The 10,000-nt window shown below is 52.3% G+C and overlaps 3 non-coding genes across 3 annotated transcripts in view; all 3 read left to right on the top strand.

Moving 5' to 3' along the window:
• Nucleotides 1-6,107: 6,107 nt before the first annotated feature.
• Nucleotides 6,108-8,000, top strand: LOC126322773 (small subunit ribosomal RNA). Its single transcript, XR_007559186.1, has one exon. It is a non-coding gene; the product is annotated as a small subunit ribosomal RNA (ribosomal RNA).
• A 362-nt stretch (nucleotides 8,001-8,362) lies between these two features.
• Nucleotides 8,363-8,517, top strand: LOC126322780 (5.8S ribosomal RNA). Its single transcript, XR_007559193.1, has one exon. It is a non-coding gene; the product is annotated as a 5.8S ribosomal RNA (ribosomal RNA).
• Nucleotides 8,518-8,705: 188 nt separating this feature from the next.
• LOC126322776 (large subunit ribosomal RNA) overlaps nucleotides 8,706-10,000 on the top strand; it is a 4,222-nt gene continuing 2,927 nt past the window's right edge. Inside the window, exon 1 of the ribosomal RNA XR_007559189.1 lies at nucleotides 8,706-10,000. This exon is cut by the window's right edge and continues 2,927 nt beyond it. This is a non-coding gene — a ribosomal RNA (large subunit ribosomal RNA).

Raw genomic sequence — 10,000 nt, forward strand, 5'->3', positions numbered from 1 at the left:
ATTTGCCGAGCCCACCCACACAAAACCTGCACCCCCCTCCAGCGCAGGAGCCGCAACCCGGGTGCGTACGCCGCACCAAGTGCTCCACCCGCGACCGTACGTGCCCCGCCGAAATCGCAACTCCGGCGGATGAACGGCGGACTTTTCTCGCAGTCGTAAGTTGCAATCCACCCCTATATCTTGCGCCTCATGAAGAGTTATATCAAGTATGCCAAATTCCCGCTGTCCCTATACATGCAGTAAGTTCGTCGTGGGCGCTGGCCGGCAGGCCGCGAGACGTGACGCCCGGCGGCAAAGAGTGCTCCTCTGAGGATATAGATGTTCCGTTCCGCCGCACAATGGTGACGGTGACCGCTGCCTGCGGTGGCAACGCTGGGCACAGTCGATACTCGCCGTGTGGTGGAAGGTAAACATTATGCGGTACATCAGTACTTTCCTAATAGTTCGGTCGTCTCACGGCACTGCTTAGTAAATGATGCAAGGCCAAATATAGATGATTTATGCGAATGTCCCTATACGTGCTGTAAGACTGGGCACACAACGTGAATCGCACGTCAGCCAGACACTCGAACATGCACCACTCTCGGCCTGCAACGGAGACACACAATACGTAAACATCTGGAATGCGACAATGTCGAGTGCATCCTCTCTGCCACATTGCACCGTCGACACTATGATAACCAGAGCAGTAGGTCCACCTATAAAAGCACAATACCCCACTCCTCCGACAACTACCATTGCTCAGATAAATCAACACCACCAACACACATCCTACACAGAGGGGCACCAAATATCATCCCCCGCCCTCGTGTTATACCACATGAAAAATTGCAGAAGTGAGAGACACACATCCGCCAGCCTCTTGCTACAAGCATCGAACCGACGTGACGTATCTGACGGTGACTCAGGCATCCGTGTACTGCCACCACTATCCACCCCCCCCCCCCCTCTCTCTCTGCCCCCTTCCCACACAATACCAAATTTAACCAACTTTATCGCTTAACCTAACTGTGGCTGTACCAGTTTATCGCTTAACCTAACTGTGGCTGTACCAGTTTATCGCTTAACCTAACTGTGGCTGTACCAGTTTATCGCTTAACCTAACTGTGGCTGTACCAGTTTATCGCTTAACCTAACTGTGGCTGTACCAGTTTATCGCTTAACCTAACTGTGGCTGTACCAGTTTATCGCTTAACCTAACTGTGGCTGTACCAGTTTATCGCTTAACCTAACTGTGGCTGTACCAGTTTATCGCTTAACCTAACTGTGGCTGTACCAGTTTATCGCTTAACCTAACTGTGGCTGTACCAGTTTATCGCTTAACCTAACTGTGGCTGTACCAGTTTATCGCTTAACCTAACTGTGGCTGTACCAGTTTATCGCTTAACCTAACTGTGGCTGTACCAGTTTATCGCTTAACCTAACTGTGGCTGTACCAGTTTATCGCTTAACCTAACTGTGGCTGTACCAGTTTATCGCTTAACCTAACTGTGGCTGTACCAGTTTATCGCTTAACCTAACTGTGGCTGTACCAGTTTATCGCTTAACCTAACTGTGGCTGTACCAGATTATCGCTTAACCTAACTGTGGCTGTACCAGATTATCGCTTAACCTAACTGTGGCTGTACCAGATTATCGCTTAACCTAACTGTGGCTGTACCAGATTATCGCTTAACCTAACTGTGGCTGTACCAGATTATCGCTTAACCTAACTCAATTTGTCCCTTAACCTAACTCAATTTGTCCCTTAACCTAACTCAATTTGTCCCTTAACCTAACTCAATTTGTCCCTTAACCTAACTCAAGTTGTCCCTTAACCTAACTCAATTTGTCCCTTAACCTAACTCAATTTGTCCCTTAACCTAACTCAATTTGTCCCTTAACCTAACTCAATTTGTCCCTTAACCTAACTCAAGTTGTCCCTTAACCTAACTCAATTTGTCCCTTAACCTAACTCAATTTGTCCCTTAACCTAACTCAATTTGTCCCTTAACCTAACTCAATTTGTCCCTTAACCTAACTCAATTTGTCCCTTAACCTAACTCAATTTGTCCCTTAACCTAACTCAATTTGTCCCTTAACCTAACTCAAGTTGTCCCTTAACCTAACTCAAGTTGTCCCTTAACCTAACTCAAGTTGTCCCTTAACCTAACTCAAGTTGTCCCTTAACCTAACTCAAGTTGTCCCTTAACCTAACTCAAGTTGTCCCTTAACCTAACTCAAGTTGTCCCTTAACCTAACTCAAGTTGTCCCTTAACCTAACTCAAGTTGTCCCTTAACCTAACTCAAGTTGTCCCTTAACCTAACTCAAGTTGTCCCTTAACCTAACTCAAGTTGTCCCTTAACCTAACTCAAGTTGTCCCTTAACCTAACTCAAGTTGTCCCTTAACCTAACTCAAGTTGTCCCTTAACCTAACTCAATTTGTCCCTTAACCTAACCCACGTTGTCCCTTAACCTAACTCAAGTTGTCCCTTAACCTAACTCAATTTGTCCCTTAACCTAACTCAATTTGTCCCTTAACCTAACTCAATTTGTCCCTTAACCTAACTCAATTTGTCCCTTAACCTAACTCAAGTTGTCCCTTAACCTAACTCAAGTTGTCCCTTAACCTAACTCAAGTTGTCCCTTAACCTAACTCAAGTTGTCCCTTAACCTAACTCAAGTTGTCCCTTAACCTAACTCAAGTTGTCCCTTAACCTAACTCAAGTTGTCCCTTAACCTAACTCAAGTTGTCCCTTAACCTAACTCAAGTTGTCCCTTAACCTAACTCAAGTTGTCCCTTAACCTAACTCAATTTGTCCCTTAACCTAACTCAAGTTGTCCCTTAACCTAACTCAAGTTGTCCCTTAACCTAACTCAATTTGTCCCTTAACCTAACTCAATTTGTCCCTTAACCTAACTCAAGTTGTCCCTTAACCTAACTCAAGTTGTCCCTTAACCTAACTCAAGTTGTCCCTTAACCTAACTCAAGTTGTCCCTTAACCTAACTCAAGTTGTCCCTTAACCTAACTCAAGTTGTCCCTTAACCTAACTCAAGTTGTCCCTTAACCTAACTCAAGTTGTCCCTTAACCTAACTCAAGTTGTCCCTTAACCTAACTCAAGTTGTCCCTTAACCTAACTCAAGTTGTCCCTTAACCTAACTCAAGTTGTCCCTTAACCTAACTCAAGTTGTCCCTTAACCTAACTCAAGTTGTCCCTTAACCTAACTCAAGTTGTCCCTTAACCTAACTCAATTTGTCCCTTAACCTAACTCAATTTGTCCCTTAACCTAACTCAATTTGTCCCTTAACCTAACTCAAGTTGTCCCTTAACCTAACTCAATTTGTCCCTTAACCTAACTCAATTTGTCCCTTAACCTAACTCAATTTGTCCCTTAACCTAACTCAATTTGTCCCTTAACCTAACTCAATTTGTCCCTTAACCTAACTCAAGTTGTCCCTTAACCTAACTCAATTTGTCCCTTAACCTAACTCAAGTTGTCCCTTAACCTAACTCAAGTTGTCCCTTAACCTAACTCAAGTTGTCCCTTAACCTAACTCAAGTTGTCCCTTAACCTAACTCAAGTTGTCCCTTAACCTAACTCAAGTTGTCCCTTAACCTAACCCACGTTGTCCCTTAACCTAACCCACGTTGTCCCTTAACCTAACCCACGTTGTCCCTTAACCTAACCCACGTTGTCCCTTAACCTAACCCACGTTGTCCCTTAACCTAACCCACGTTGTCCCTTAACCTAACCCACGTTGTCCCTTAACCTAACCGACGTTGTCCCTTAACCTAACCGACGTTGTCCCTTAACCTAACCGACGTTGTCCCTTAACCTAACCGACGTTGTCCCTTAACCTAACCCACGTTGTCCCTTAACCTAACCCACGTTGTCCCTTAACCTAACCCACGTTGTCCCTTAACCTAACCCACGTTGTCCCTTAACCTAACCCACGTTGTCCCTTAACCTAACCCACGTTGTCCCTTAACCTAACCCACGTTGTCCCTTAACCTAACCCACGTTGTCCCTTAACCTAACCCACGTTGTCCCTTAACCTAACCCACGTTGTCCCTTAACCTAACCCACGTTGTCCCTTAACCTAACCCACGTTGTCCCTTAACCTAACCCACGTTGTCCCTTAACCTAACCCACGTTGTCCCTTAACCTAACCCACGTTGTCCCTTAACCTAACCCACGTTGTCCCTTAACCTAACCCACGTTGTCCCTTAACCTAACCCACGTTGTCCCTTAACCTAACCCACGTTGTCCCTTAACCTAACCCACGTTGTCCCTTTGCCTAACATAGTTCACTGCTCGGAATCTCTGGTGTCGTTGTTATCCTCATGTAGATGTCTTGCGAGTGTTGCTTACTTTCCACATATTCCTGCTATCCACTGTCAATTGTACTGCAATAGGACTATATCGCCGACCCCCCCCCCTCCCCCCCCCTCTGTCCCCCTCTGTCCCCCTCTTTGTGTCTCTGTCCTCTCAAGCTGGTCGGTCTGGCGTTTGAGTGTTAAATGAGCCTCGCAGCTGTTCAGTTGCATTCAGATGTCGACGCCCTCAGTGTACGTCGTGGTATGGTCTGTGTCCATTGTCCGCTGATGTCGTACGCGTAACCCACACGCTGTACCGATCATCGGTCGTTACGTACAGAGTGAAGTAGTGTGATACGTGTGACCGTACGCTGGCTGTGCCCAACGGTGTCGAATCTCAATTTCCATATGTTGTGCTTGATGCTACTTGTCTCGTCTCCCAATAACAGCTAGGTTGCACTGTGGTACGCCGTAGAGGCGTGTGGGAGGAACGTACGAACGCATTGTATGTCACCCTGGGTCGCTGGGGGTGGTGGTGCGGTGAGTCAGGTCAGGTCAGGTCAGCGTGAGCCGTCTGATGTAGTGACGCGTGTATTCCGACTTTGTCGTATTGCCTCACACAAAGTGCTACCCTGGTGGACCGCGTTCCATATCTGGGACATGCCGCAGATGCCGGTTGACAGTGGATCGCGGAAGGTACATCGCATACGTGCGCGGGCCACCTTCCACGTGTTCTCTTCTGCACATGTCGCAGTGTGTATGTGGTCTGATGTAGCGTGTCGTGACACATGACATCCTGGCATGCAAGAATTGTTGAATTCGCAAATGTAGGTGGACATCTACGTTTACTGCCCAAGATACGCAAATGAACTGGAAATCCGTTGTTGAGCGGTTGTTCACGCTGGAGGTGAATCTGTGATGGCGACGATCGGTACAGCTATTAACCGGTTGTTTCAGCGGTACCCGCCACATCCACACGCGTGACTAGGCCCATGTGGGTATGAAGCGATACGCGGCGGTGGCTTGGTGGGACTGTTCCCGGCCGGTGAAGGGGGGCCGCCCGGCGTGTTGGCCGCGCGCTGCGTGGGCGCACGCGCAACAGGCGGCTGGTGGGGGGCGCCGAGTGGCAGGAGCGCCAGCCGACGGGCCCGGCAGGCGGCGCAGCTACGCTGCGGCGCACCCTGCACGCGGCGCCTGGCGGCCAAAGTTGGTTCAGCCGAGCCCGGTGCGAAGCGCGGTGGACATCTGCAGTGTGCTGGTCTGATTGAGGACTGTGTGCGTTGAGGATGCGCCGCCGCCTGGCACTCGGCGCCGCGACGCCGTCTGCTGCTCGGTCGCCCCAGCGGTTCTCGCAGGTGGTTTGTATCGCAGTTGTGCGGACGTGTTGGCGCGTGCGCTGTGCTGGGAGAGTTCGCTTCTGCACCCAAGTGGGGCTTTGCCCTTGTGTGGCGCTGGCGTTGGAGCTGCCGGTCACCATAGGTGGCGCGTGTTGTCTCCCGCCGGCAATGCCACGACAGCACGCTCCCGGGCCTCTGTCGGCAGCGGCAAGCTCAGTTGGGAGCAAGGGTGTTCGCACTAAAACCGTCTACTCGCCTAACTCCGGGCGATTGCGCCTCTCTCGAAACCGACCAAGTACCTAGGACGGCGCTGCGCGCCGCCGGGACCTGAGAGGGTTTCGAGGTGTATCGTGCAGGGGAGCTAGGCCTCCTCCTGTTTGCAGAATAATTGAGCGGACGCTTGCGTGTTCGCGCGGGCCCCCGGGACACACTCCCGGGCGGCCGGCTGCTCAGCTTTAGTTGACGCAGCTCCCTGGTTGATCCTGCCAGTAGTCATATGCTTGTCTCAAAGATTAAGCCATGCATGTCTCAGTACAAGCCGCATTAAGGTGAAACCGCGAATGGCTCATTAAATCAGTTATGGTTCCTTAGATCGTACCCACGTTACTTGGATAACTGTGGTAATTCTAGAGCTAATACATGCAAACAGAGTCCCGACCAGAGATGGAAGGGACGCTTTTATTAGATCAAAACCAATCGGATTGGCTTGTCTGGTCCGTTTGCCTTGGTGACTCTGAATAACTTTGGGCTGATCGCACGGTCCTCGTACCGGCGACGCATCTTTCAAATGTCTGCCTTATCAACTGTCGATGGTAGGTTCTGCGCCTACCATGGTTGTAACGGGTAACGGGGAATCAGGGTTCGATTCCGGAGAGGGAGCCTGAGAAACGGCTACCACATCCAAGGAAGGCAGCAGGCGCGCAAATTACCCACTCCCGGCACGGGGAGGTAGTGACGAAAAATAACGATACGGGACTCATCCGAGGCCCCGTAATCGGAATGAGTACACTTTAAATCCTTTAACGAGTATCTATTGGAGGGCAAGTCTGGTGCCAGCAGCCGCGGTAATTCCAGCTCCAATAGCGTATATTAAAGTTGTTGCGGTTAAAAAGCTCGTAGTTGGATTTGTGTCCCACGCTGTTGGTTCACCGCCCGTCGGTGTTTAACTGGCATGTATCGTGGGACGTCCTGCCGGTGGGGCGAGCCGAAGGGGTGCTTTCGCGTCCCGAGGCGGACCCCGTTTAAATCCTACCAGGGTGCTCTTTGTTGAGTGTCTCGGTGGGCCGGCACGTTTACTTTGAACAAATTAGAGTGCTTAAAGCAGGCAAGCCCGCCTGAATACTGTGTGCATGGAATAATGGAATAGGACCTCGGTTCTATTTTGTTGGTTTTCGGAACCCGAGGTAATGATTAATAGGGACAGGCGGGGGCATTCGTATTGCGACGTTAGAGGTGAAATTCTTGGATCGTCGCAAGACGAACAGAAGCGAAAGCATTTGCCAAGTATGTTTTCATTAATCAAGAACGAAAGTTAGAGGTTCGAAGGCGATCAGATACCGCCCTAGTTCTAACCATAAACGATGCCAGCCAGCGATCCGCCGCAGTTCCTCCGATGACTCGGCGGGCAGCCTCCGGGAAACCAAAGCTTTTGGGTTCCGGGGGAAGTATGGTTGCAAAGCTGAAACTTAAAGGAATTGACGGAAGGGCACCACCAGGAGTGGAGCCTGCGGCTTAATTTGACTCAACACGGGAAACCTCACCAGGCCCGGACACCGGAAGGATTGACAGATTGATAGCTCTTTCTTGATTCGGTGGGTGGTGGTGCATGGCCGTTCTTAGTTGGTGGAGCGATTTGTCTGGTTAATTCCGATAACGAACGAGACTCTAGCCTGCTAACTAGTCGCGTGACATCCTTCGTGCTGTCAGCGATTACTTTTCTTCTTAGAGGGACAGGCGGCTTCTAGCCGCACGAGATTGAGCAATAACAGGTCTGTGATGCCCTTAGATGTTCTGGGCCGCACGCGCGCTACACTGAAGGAATCAGCGTGTCTTCCTAGGCCGAAAGGTCGGGGTAACCCGCTGAACCTCCTTCGTGCTAGGGATTGGGGCTTGCAATTGTTCCCCATGAACGAGGAATTCCCAGTAAGCGCGAGTCATAAGCTCGCGTTGATTACGTCCCTGCCCTTTGTACACACCGCCCGTCGCTACTACCGATTGAATGATTTAGTGAGGTCTTCGGACTGGTACGCGGCATCGACTCTGTCGTTGCCGATGCTACCGGAAAGATGACCAAACTTGATCATTTAGAGGAAGTAAAAGTCGTAACAAGGTTTCCGTAGGTGAACCTGCGGAAGGATCATTACCGACTAGACTGCATGTCTTTCGATGTGCGTGTCGTGTCGCGCAACACGCTACCTGTACGGCAGTGGCCGTGCGCCGCGTGCGGAACCACGCGTGCCTCTCAAAACTAGCGGAAGTGTTGTTGTTGTGTGGTACGAGCGCTGAAGCTCTGGAGCGGCTGGCCTGCGGTACCTGGCGCCTGGCGCCGGTTTTGAATGACGTTCGCCCGAGTGCCTGTCCGCTCCGGTGTGGAGCCGTACGACGCCCATCGGCTGTGAGGCCGTTGGACACAAAAAAAATAGTGGAACAGGGGCCGTCAGACGCCTCAGTCCCGCAAATGCTACTGTCTTGAAAGAGACAGTGGGAGACTGAAAAGGAAAAGATCACCCAGGACGGTGGATCACTCGGCTCGTGGGTCGATGAAGAACGCAGCAAATTGCGCGTCGACATGTGAACTGCAGGACACATGAACATCGACGTTTCGAACGCACATTGCGGTCCATGGATTCCGTTCCCGGGCCACGTCTGGCTGAGGGTCGGCTACGTATACTGAAGCGCGCGGCGTTTGTCCCGCTTCGGAGACGTGGGAGTGTCGTGGTCGCCTGTGTGGCCGGCCGCGTCTCCTTAAACGTGCGATGCGCGCCCGTCGCCTGGCGGTTCGCATACCGGTACTTTCTCGGTAGCGTGCACAGCCGGCTGGCGGTGTGGCGTGCGACACCTCGTACAACGACCTCAGAGCAGGCGAGACTACCCGCTGAATTTAAGCATATTACTAAGCGGAGGAAAAGAAACTAACAAGGATTCCCCCAGTAGCGGCGAGCGAACAGGGAAGAGTCCAGCACCGAACCCCGCAGGCTGCCGCCTGTCGTGGCATGTGGTGTTTGGGAGGGTCCACTACCCCGACGCCTCGCGCCGAGCCCAAGTCCAACTTGAATGAGGCCACGGCCCGTAGAGGGTGCCAGGCCCGTAGCGGCCGGTGCGAGCGTCGGCGGGACCTCTCCTTCGAGTCGGGTTGCTTGAGAGTGCAGCTCCAAGTGGGTGGTAAACTCCATCTGAGACTAAATATGACCACGAGACCGATAGCGAACAAGTACCGTGAGGGAAAGTTGAAAAGAACTTTGAAGAGAGAGTTCAAAAGTACGTGAAACCGTTCTGGGGTAAACGTGAGAAGTCCGAAAGGTCGAACGGGTGAGATTCACGCCCATCCGGCCACTGGCCCCCGCCCTCGGCAGATGGGGCCGGCCGCCCGCGCGGAGCAATCCGCGGCGGGGTCGTGTCCGGTTGCCTTTCCACTCGCCGCGGGGTGGGGCCGTTCCGGTGTGCGGTGGGCCGCACTTCTCCCCTAGTAGGACGTCGCGACCCGCTGGGTGCCGGCCTACGGCCCGGGTGCGCAGCCTGTCCTTCCGCGGGCCTCGGTTCGCGTCTGTTGGGCAGAGCCCCGGTGTCCTGGCTGGCTGCTCGGCGGTATATCTGGAGGAGTCGATTCGCCCCTTTGGGCGCTCGGGCTCCCGGCAAGCGCGCGCGGTTCTTCCCGGATGACGGACCTACCTGGCCCGGCCCCGGACCCGCGCCGCTGTTGGCTCGGGATGCTCTCGGGCGGAATAATCGCTCCCGTCAGCGGCGCTTCAGCTTTGGACAATTTCACGACCCGTCTTGAAACACGGACCAAGGAGTCTAACATGTGCGCGAGTCATTGGGCTGTACGAAACCTAAAGGCGTAATGAAAGTGAAGGTCTCGCCTTGCGCGGGCCGAGGGAGGATGGGGCTTCCCCGCCCTTCACGGGGCGGCGGCCTCCGCACTCCCGGGGCGTCTCGTCCTCATTGCGAGGTGAGGCGCACCTAGAGCGTACACGTTGGGACCCGAAAGATGGTGAACTATGCCTGGCCAGGACGAAGTCAGGGGAAACCCTGATGGAGGTCCGTAGCGATTCTGACGTGCAAATCGATCGTCGGAGCTGGGTATAGGGGCGAAAGACTAATCGAACCATCTAGTAGCTGGTTCCCTCCGAAGTTTCCCTCAGG

Source organism: Schistocerca gregaria, unplaced genomic scaffold, assembly GCF_023897955.1.
Source record: "Schistocerca gregaria isolate iqSchGreg1 unplaced genomic scaffold, iqSchGreg1.2 ptg000836l, whole genome shotgun sequence".
NCBI classification, from domain to species: Eukaryota; Metazoa; Arthropoda; class Insecta; order Orthoptera; family Acrididae; genus Schistocerca; species Schistocerca gregaria.